We start from the raw sequence: 8979 nt of genomic DNA, 5'->3' as shown, positions 1-8979 counted from the left end.
CCATGGCCATCAGCAGATGAGCCTCAGAAAGTGCCTCCTCAGCCTCCTCTCCCTACAGACAGCAGCAGCAGCACCTTGGCTTGCAGCATCTCTGTTTGTCTGGCCTGCCCTTAAGGCCCTGCTGCCAGGGAGATGCCCCTGGGCAGTGCCCTGTGCTGGGAGGTGTCTGCAGGGCAGAGCTGAGACCCCAGGGCTGGGCTGGGCTCTGGCAGCAGTGGCAGGGACAAGGCTTGGGTAAAGAAAAACAGCTCCCAATAGGCACAACTCCAGGCAGCAGAGAGCCACGTCAGCCTTTTGTATCCCATCCTGTCCAGCTGCACAGGGAAAGAGGAAAGGGTTTGGAGAAAATTAGTTTTCAACCACAGAATTTACTAAGTCCACTTTACTTTTCAAGAAAGTTTTAAGTGTGATTATGCTGAAATAGAGAGTGGTAAAAGGAACAAAGTGAACCTGTGTGTTTCCAGCAGGTCTGACTGCACTGGGGCACAGGGAGCCCTTTTTTCCCTCTGAGCTCCGCATTGTTCAGGCTGAGAGCAATGCTGAACAGGAGGCAGTAACTAAGCAGCACAAACCCAAACTCAAATAAAGTTAAGGAAAATTCTCCCACAGGAAGAGAAGTAATTTTCAGGGAATTCCAAATAAAACACATAGGATTGACTCAAAAAATTGGTCCAGTTATTCAAGTCTTCATTTCACAGTCCATGATTCCCAGAGTAAAAAAATTTCCAATCTGGCACTGCCATTTCCTTCTCTGACAGGTGTTAATCCTTTATAAATTACCATACATAGGGCTGCAAATGTCCAACAGCAGCTCCATCAGGCACTTCCTCCTGCTAGCATTGACAGACACACGGCAGCTGCAGCTCCTGCACTTCTGCCTCTTGCTGGGCATCTCCCTGGCTGCCCTCCTGGGCAACGGCCTCATCATCAGCGCCGTAGCCTGCGGCCACCACCTGCACACGCCCATGTTCTTCTTCCTGCTCAACCTGGCCCTCAGCGACCTGGGCTCCATCTGCACCACTGTCCCCAAAGCCATGCACAATTCCCTCTGGGACACCAGGGACATCTCCTACAAAGGATGTGCTGCACAGCTCTTTCTGTATGTATTTTTCATTTCAGCAGAGTTTTCTCTCCTGACCGTCATGTGCTACGATCGCTACGTGTCCATCTGCAAACCCCTGCACTACGGGACCCTCCTGGGCAGCAGAGCTTGTGCCCACATGGCAGCAGCTGCCTGGGCCAGTGCCTTTCTCAATGCTCTGCTGCAAACAGCCAATACATTTTCCCTGCCCCTGTGCCATGGCAATGCCCTGAGCCAGTTCTTCTGTGAAGTTCTTTAGATCCTCAAGCTCTCCTGCCCACACTCCAACCTCAGGGAACTTGGGCTCATTGTGGTTGGTGCCTCTTTAGCTTTTGGCTGTTTTGTGTTCATGGTTTTCTCCTATGTGCAGATCTTCAGGGCTGTGCTGAGGATCCCCTCTGGGCAAGGACGGCACAAAGCCTTTTCCACCTGCCTCCCTCACCTGGCCGTGGTCTCCCTGTTTGTCAGCACCTCATTTTTTGCCTACCTGAAGCCCCCCTCCATCTCCTCCCCATCCCTGGATCTGGCAGTGTCAGTTCTGTACTCGGTGGTGCCTCCAGCCCTGAGCCCCCTCATCTACAGCCTGAGGAACCAGGAGTTCACGGCTGCAGTGCGGACACTGATGACTGGACGCTTTCAGAAACATGAAAAGGCTGGCCAGTTTGCACAAATCATTTGTAATAAAAGTAATCTTTGATTGTTCCTGTTGATTTGGTTTTGACGTTTATTTTCCTGTGTTTTAATCTTTCAATATTGTCCAGAAAGAAAGTCCATTCCTTTTGCCATTTCTCATTTTGTTTCTTTTCACCTTTGCTGTGGCCCCAAGCTGTGTCAATGAGGAGCTGAGCTCCAGTGGCTTTCAATGAAGTAAAGGATCTCCTAGCAAAGTTTTCACCAGAGACCCTTGTTTTGTTCCCTGCTCTGGAGCTGCAGGAACAATGCCTGTGTGCAGAGCTGGGGGCAGATCAATGCTGGTACAGAAGCCCTGCTCCTGCTGGCCACACCATTCCTGATCCAGGCCAGCAGCCATTGGCCTTCTTGCCCACCTGGGCACAGTGCTGCCTCATGTCCAGCCTGCTGTCCATCAGTGTCCCCAGGTCCCTTTCTGCCTGGCCGCTGTCCAGCCACTCTGTCCCCAGCCTGTAGCACTGCAGGGGTTGTTGTGGCCAAAGTGCAGGACCCGGCACTTGGTCTTGTTCAACCTCACCTTGTTGGATTTGGGCCCTGGATCCAGCCTGTCCAGATCCCTCTGCAGAGCCCTCCTATCCTCCAGCAGATCCACACTCACACCCAGCTTGGTGTCAGCTGCAAATTTGCTGATGCTGGACTCAGTCCCCTCATGCAGACCATTAGTAATGATGTTAAACAGGACTGGACCAAACTCTGATCCCTGGGGGACACCATTGGTGACTGGATGCAGCACCATTCCCTCCATTCTCTGGGCCTGGCCTCCAGCAACCTCATAATCCTGGGAAGGGTGACTCTGTCCAAGCTGTGGGCTGCAGCTTTTCCAGGGAATTCTGTGGCTCACAGTGCTGAATTCCTGGTACGCAACATCCACAACCTTTTCGTCTTTCACCAGATGGGTCACCTAGTCATACAAGAGATCAGCTTGGTCAGGATCCCTTGGCCATCCTGTGAGCACTGTATGGTAGCACTCAAGGTGATCTGCTCCATAACCTTGCCATAACATTGGCACCTCCAGTCCTCTGGGACCTCCCTGCTGAGCCAGCACTGATGGTGAATGATGGAGAGCAGCTTGGGGAGCTCATCCACCAGCTCCCTCATCCCCCTGGGATGGATCCCATCTGCTCCCAGAGACACCTGTGAGCATCGGAGTGACTCAGCAGGTCCCCACCTGCTTCCTCCTGGCTTACAGGGGGGCTGTTCTGCTCCCTGTGCCCTTCTAGCAGCTCAGGGTGCACTTGTCCTGAGGACAACTTCACTTATTGTTGAAAATTGAGGCTAAGAGGGGGTTCAAGTACCACAGCCTTTCCCTTGTCTTTAGTTGCTCTATTCCCCACTGCATCCAACAATGAATAGAGGTTCTCCTTACACTTCCTTTCGCTATTAATTTATTTATACAAATATTTTTTATTATTTTTCACCAAAGTGTTCAGGTTAACCTCTAATTGACGTTTCACATCTCCGCTTTTCTTTCTGCTTGGCCTAACGACATTCTAAAACGCACCGAGTTGCCAGACCTTTTTTCCAAAGGTGATGCCCCCTCTTTTTTCCACTGAGTTTCCACAAAAGCTCCATGCCCAGCCAGGACAGTCATTTTCCTCGCTTGCTCATCGTTTGGCACAGAGGGACAGGCTGCTCCTTCCCCTTAATAATTAGATTCTTTAAGTGTGTCCATCTTTCCTGGACACCTTTGTTTTTAAAGGCTGTTTCCTCTTTAAAAATCAGTACCTGACTGAGTACTCTCCAAATCTGCATCCCAAGCAGGCCAAGGTCTGCCCTCTCTCATTCCAGTGTAGACATTTTGTTGATGCCACTCCTTCTTTCACAGGATGTTGAAAACTCTGTTATTTCATGGCCACTGTGCCCCAGGCAGCCTCCAACCACCACATCTCCCACCAGCCCTTCTCTGTTTGTGACCAGCAGGAGACAGAGCTTTCCTTGGGAGTGGGACTGTTACCAAAACTTCAGTAAAATAGAAAAATCCATAATCCCAATGTAGCATTAAGAAGCAGCATTCTTTATTTGGCCAGATGCACAGGGGAAGAGCTCCTCCCAAAGCCGTGCATGCTGAGTGCTGGAAGGTTTCTGTTTATATTCTGTATTTTGCACACATATGCAATGATTGTCCTGGACTAAACACACATATGATAATCATTTCCCCCAAATCATTAACATATTTCCTCTCCACTTTACCCATGCATTCTCCTGTCCTGGGGGTCTCTGGTGGTCCCTGGTGCTTGTGGACCCCAATGTTCCAGTGGGCCTGGCTGAGCTGGCAGGACACTGAGGCTGGTGAATTTCAGTTCTCCTTCTCACACAATGGGCATTCTGTGGTTTCCACAGGTCTGGGGTTTTGGAGAACCAGCATTGTGTGTGCTCACCTGGTGTAGACAATTTATCATCTGGTAACATGGGGTCACAGAGTGGGCTATGACATCACAGAGTGGGTTATGTGAGCTCATCAAGCAGCTGTGACATCATAGACTGCCTCTGTGACATCACAGAGCCGGCTCTGAAATCACAAGGCCGAGGTCTGACATCATAGAGGCGATAATGACAACACAGAGTTGGCTGTGACATCAGAGGCCATCTGTGTGACATTGATAATGAGTTGTGACATCACAGAGCAGGCTGTGACATCACGGGGGGTGGCAGTGTGACATCACAGAGCAGGCTGTGACATCACAGGAGATCTGTGTGATGTCACTGGTTTGGTTGCTCTGCCCCAGCTCCCCCTCACAGTTTCCCCCCAGAAGTCCAATGCTGCTCATGCCCAGCAGGGTCCCTGTCCCCCGGTGTAGTGAACACCACAGGTTTAGCAAAGGCGCCATGGAAGGATCTGAACAATAGGAATGCAGACACAGCAGCAAAGAAGCTTCCTGACTCCATGGACATCTGCCCTATAACCTATCCCTATAGCCATGTAAGTCAATATCTTGTTAACCCTACTATTGGTCACTTATGGTCCCTGTAACCTTTGCCATTGGTCAAGATTGGATTGGGGCCAAGGCTATAAAAGTAGCATACTTTACCCCTAATAACTTAAAAGAAGAAGAAGACCTGAGACCCTTCACGGACCCCTCCAATAAAGCCATCTTTGTGGAACAGCCAGAGTCTTCTTCCTTCTCCTCTCTCTCCATCTGCTGAAGCCTCAAGCCAAGGGAAGCTAACTAGCAAGCAAAGTTGAAATCATAAGAGCTGGCTAATCACTATAAGAGCTGAATATCCCCCTGCTTGCTAGGGGCTGACCCGCAGCCTTGGTCTGAGCGAGCTGGCCTCTGGCACTCCGTCCGCTTGTGGGGATGAGCTCTGGAACTGTGATAGCTTGCTTTAGGATAAGACCAATTAAGGCTTCATTAACCTGGGATCCCCCCAGCCCACCTGGAGCCAGAGCCTCCCTCAAGGATGTTCCACAGGATCAACCCCATAACCTGACACGGGGACAAGGGGCTGGGTTGTATGACCACGACATCAAGGACAGGGATTATCCAGGTCACTGGGGCCTGGTTTGGGGTCCTCAAGGCAGGAAAGAGGTCTGGCAGCTGGAGCAGGGCCTGGGAAGGGCCTCCAAGGTGGGGCTGGAGCCCTTGGGCTGTGAGCAGAGGCTGAGGGAGCTGGGCTTGTCCAGCCCAGAGCAGGGAAGGCTGAGGGGCTCCTCATCCCAGCCTGGCAGTGCCAGCCAGGAGGGGATGGAGAACACAGAGCCAGGCTCTTCATTGGGGGGCTGGTGGGAGAAAAATGCCAATGGGTGGAAGGGGAAAGAGGGGAGATCAGCCAGGACAGGAGGAGATGAAATGAGTCAGGCTGGTTTCAGCATTTCCTCAACACCAAAAGCAGCCTGAGCCCCTTCTCCATCCACCACTGACAGCTTTGCAAAATATGAATTGTTCAGGCTGCTTTGCCGCAACTCCAGGATGGGCATCCTGATACAACAACTTAATTCTATTTACATCTATCACAGAACCGTATTTTTCTCAAGTTAATTTTAGTATGGAAATCACTTGTGGATGGTGGACATGTCAGATGCTGCATGGACGTTGCACATGGCTCAGGGAAGAGCGTGGTTGTTATTGAATTGTATCCTGTTCAGCCATGGTCTGTTGGCCATGAAGAGAAACTTCCTGTGCCTCTGAGTCCCACCAGTTCCTGACCCCCAAAGGACACAAACCTGGTGAGTTCTGGTTCCCAATCCAGAGGGGGCACCTGCACATCGCTCCATCCCCAGAGCAGAGCTCCCTTGTCCCAGAGAGTCCCTGGCAATGCAGGGATGAAGGAAACAGGACAGGCTGTAGGGATCAGGGGCAGGGCACAGCCAGGGATTTGGGGTGGTTGTGAGCCCAGGGCAGGACGTGGCCCTTGGCCTTGGTGAACCTCATCCCATTGTCCTGGTCCCATGGCTCCAGCCTGGCCAGATCCCTCTGCAGAGCTTCCTGCCCTCCAGCACAGCCACACTGCCACCCAGCTTGGGCTCACCTGAGGACTGACTGAGGGTGCCCTCAATGGCCTCATCTGGGGGAATCCACAAAATCAGAGGGTTTTGGGAAAGCTGCAAAAGGGAGGCCTCAGAGACAGTCAAACTGTGAGCAAGGCTAAGCAGCAGCCGTGAGATAGGTCAGCAGAAAAATTATTTAAAAAGTAGAAAAACAAGGACAAACAGAACAATGGTGTGTGTATTAACGCTTGTCTAGAATAACTCCCTAAGCTAAAGACAAGTATATCTAGTGAGATATTAGGAAGTTTGAAGCTCAATAATGGGGCTCTGTGCATTGTGTTTTAAGGCTTACAAGCAGGTATTGTATTCAAAATAAGCAATCATTGTTTTAACCAAAGATACATGTGCTTATAGTTGTTGGACAGAACTACTGTCAATATGCTTTTCCTTTTTTGATTGGTCAAAAAACTTATAAAGTAAGTTGTAACATTACGTTCTTGGTCTGCTGCTTGAAATGTGAGCTGCTGGCATCTTCCCATTGTCATAACCATGTAAATAAGACTGATGCTGAAAAATAAAACCGCTCAAGGCACGTTCCACAGCAGTCCCTTCCCATTTGTGATTTGTACATAGCCCCCAGCTGGCGATATCATCCACATCAGCAATAAAGAGATTTCACTGACCTGGCCCCAATCCTGAGCCCTGGGGACACCCCTGGATGTGACTCCATTCCTCAGCTGCTCTGATTGCCAGGGGTTGGATGGGGGAAATGGTGGGGAGGGGGTAGGGACAAAGTGTGATTGATTGTCAGCCATGAAGGGTCTTGATTTTCGTATGTGTTCAGTCTGCATGAGGAGGTGCTGGGGATCAATATCAACTGGGGATTGCTAATAGCAATCTATAAACAGGAAAAGAGAACTTAACAGGACAAATAATTCTGCCTGCATTGTTTTCAGTATCGTAGATTCAGTTTGAATACACTTCTGAAATCTGTCTAATTAACCACAGAAGAAGGGAAGATTTGAATTATTCCCATGGGCTTGTCTTGTTTGGGTGTTTTGAACAAATGTTTATGAGCCTTTGTCACTGAATTTCTGAACTGAAGAGATAAAGAAAGATGAGGCCTCTGGCAAAGTAAAATTCATCACCAACCTGCAAGTGGCGAGGATCCATCCCCATCAGAGCAGGAATGAACAGAAATGGGCACAGCTTTGTGGCTGCCCCAGCTTTGGGATGGGCCCTGGGCCTGGAGCAGGAGCAGCTCTTGAGGGCCCCAAGGCCGGGGCTCTTGTGCTGCCCTGGGCAGATGGGATGGCAGCAGGGGCTGCAGAGCTCTCAGCATCTCCTGCAGAGGAGAGCAGGGCACCCAGGGAACCTCCTTTCCCTTGGCCAGGCATGTTCCCCCATGGTGGGGCTGAGTCCTGTGGCAGCTGCAGCTGCTGCTGTGCCCTTGCCAGGGGCTGAGGCCGTGGGGCAGTGCCCAGAGCAGCCTGGCCTGAGCAGAGCTGTGGGGCCAGAGCCGGCTGGGCTGGGCTGGGGAGAGGCCCTTGGTGCTGCCCAGAGCTCAGGGCAGCTGACAGAGCTTGCAAGGAGCTGGGCTGGGCTCAGAGAGCCTGGTCCAGAAACCATCAGTGTCCATCTCAGCCTGGCTGAGCGTGCAGGGGCCAAGAAGAGCAGCCCAGGGCCTGCACGTTCTCTGGGTGGGAGCTGAGCTTGTGAGCCCTTGAGCCCTGCCAAGTGCTGGGGCTGCACCTCCAGCTCCAGAGGAGATGGGACAGATGGGAGCACAGACAAATCATTCCTGCTGCATTCTTTCGTGTATCTGCTTATACAGGTGACCTGAATCCATATGTAGAGGAGGTGTTTTGTGTCATATAACACTGGTAGAGTGTTAGGTACAGTGAGAAGAATAATATTATTTAGGTGAAAATAATGTTTCATGCGAAATACACAATGAGAAAAAAAGAGACACATATGATCAGAAGATCATCTGAGTTTTTCAGAGGAGGAGACACTCATTGATGTTCCCGTAGCCAAACCTGTTCAAATTCTTTCCTCAGGACTTCCTCGAGATGAGAGGTGTCCACCAGAGGCCAAGGCCGACCAGAGCTCTCTGTTCTGGCAGCTTTAGTCTGGGAGAGCCCTTGCATATGGGGAATTTTTCAGAGGGAATATCAGTTTTGTCCATGGACACCTGGAAAGAGCGATGGGTCTTTTCCATGGGAAGGGAAGCACAGAGCCCCAGCTCTCCAGGGGCTGATGAGAGGCAGCCCTCAGCATGCCAAGATCAGCTGGACCTGTCAGGTGGCCCCTGGGAGGCCAAACCAGCTAGACCTGTTCCATCTCCCCTTGGTTCCATGAAGCCCTGCAGTGTCACAATGTTCTCCTTGCTTCTGCAATGTCACAATGGCCCCGTGCTTCCATGAGGCCCTGCAGGGTCACAGTGGCCCTTTGGTTCCCTGGGGCCCCACAGTGTCACAATGGTCTGCATGATTCCATGGGGCCTTGAAATTCCACAGTGCTCTCCATGGATCCACGGTGCCCTGCAGGAACACAACGGCCCTTTTGTTCCACAAGGCCCTGAAATGCAGCAATGGCCTCTTGGTTCCACAAAGCCCTGCTGCTTCACACTGGGCCCTTGGGACCATGCGGCCCAGCAGAGCCACAGTGATGGCCTTGGTGCCACGGGGTCCTCACAGTGTCACAGTGGCCCCTTCATTTCACCAGGCCCCACAGTGTCACAATGGTGTCCATGATTCCACAGGTTCCTACAGTGTCA

Source organism: Melozone crissalis, unplaced genomic scaffold, assembly GCF_028551555.1.
Source record: "Melozone crissalis strain CALT ecotype California unplaced genomic scaffold, PUWL_Pcris_2 ptg000231l_1, whole genome shotgun sequence".
Lineage (NCBI taxonomy): Eukaryota > Metazoa > Chordata > Aves > Passeriformes > Passerellidae > Melozone > Melozone crissalis.
Note: the sequence above shows the minus strand (reverse complement) of the source record.